The sequence below is a fragment of the Triticum dicoccoides genome, chromosome 5A, assembly GCF_002162155.2.
Source record: "Triticum dicoccoides isolate Atlit2015 ecotype Zavitan chromosome 5A, WEW_v2.0, whole genome shotgun sequence".
NCBI classification, from domain to species: domain Eukaryota; kingdom Viridiplantae; phylum Streptophyta; class Magnoliopsida; order Poales; family Poaceae; genus Triticum; species Triticum dicoccoides.
Window position 1 is genome coordinate 697371958 of NC_041388.1, and position 822 is coordinate 697372779.

The following is an 822-nucleotide window of genomic DNA, read 5'->3' on the forward strand; positions in this document are numbered from 1 at the left end:
CTTTTCAGTTTAAAAAAATAAAAAAAATTGATGGAAATGTTAAAAAAATAAAAGAAAATAAGTTTCCCATGTGACATGTGGTCTAGTAGTTGTGAAAATTTACAAATATGAATTTCGACTTTATTTGCGAAATCTCTCGAGAATTTGTAAAATGGGCATAACTTTTGCGTACGAACTCGGATGAAAAAGTTTTTTATATGAAAAATCATCTACTCAAAAATTTACATCCGAATTTACTAGTTAGTAATGGCGCACCTGCCTGCCCGCGGTGCGCCATTAAAATGGGAACCCCGTTAAACATTTTCAAAATCCTCAAAAACCTAACAGAAAAAAGATACGGGGCTTTTATGATCTGGAGAGGCAAAAAAATTCAAAAAAAATTCAAACTTACTAATGGCGCGCCTACCCATGGTGCGCCATTACTATCTTCCCGCCTCAAAATTCAAAATAAGTCAAAAAATAAAAATAAAAAAGTTACTAATGGCGCACCTGCCCATGGTGCGCCATTAGTATCTTCCCGCCTTCAAATTTCAAAATAAATCAAAAAAAAGAGTTAGTAATGGCGCACCTGCCCGCGGTGCGCCATTACTATGCCGTATATATGGCTGGGCGTGGTCCTCTCCTCCTTACCTCTTCATTATTCTCCTCCACTCCACCTCTCCTCCACTCCATCTCCTCCTCTCCTCCACTCCATCTTCCCTTCTCTCCTTCACCATACCACCCTCCTCCTCTCCGGCGACCTCCTCCTCCTCCTCTCCGGCGACCTCCTCCTCCTCCTCTCCGGCGAACTCCTCCTCCTCCTCTTCGGCGACCTCCTCCTCC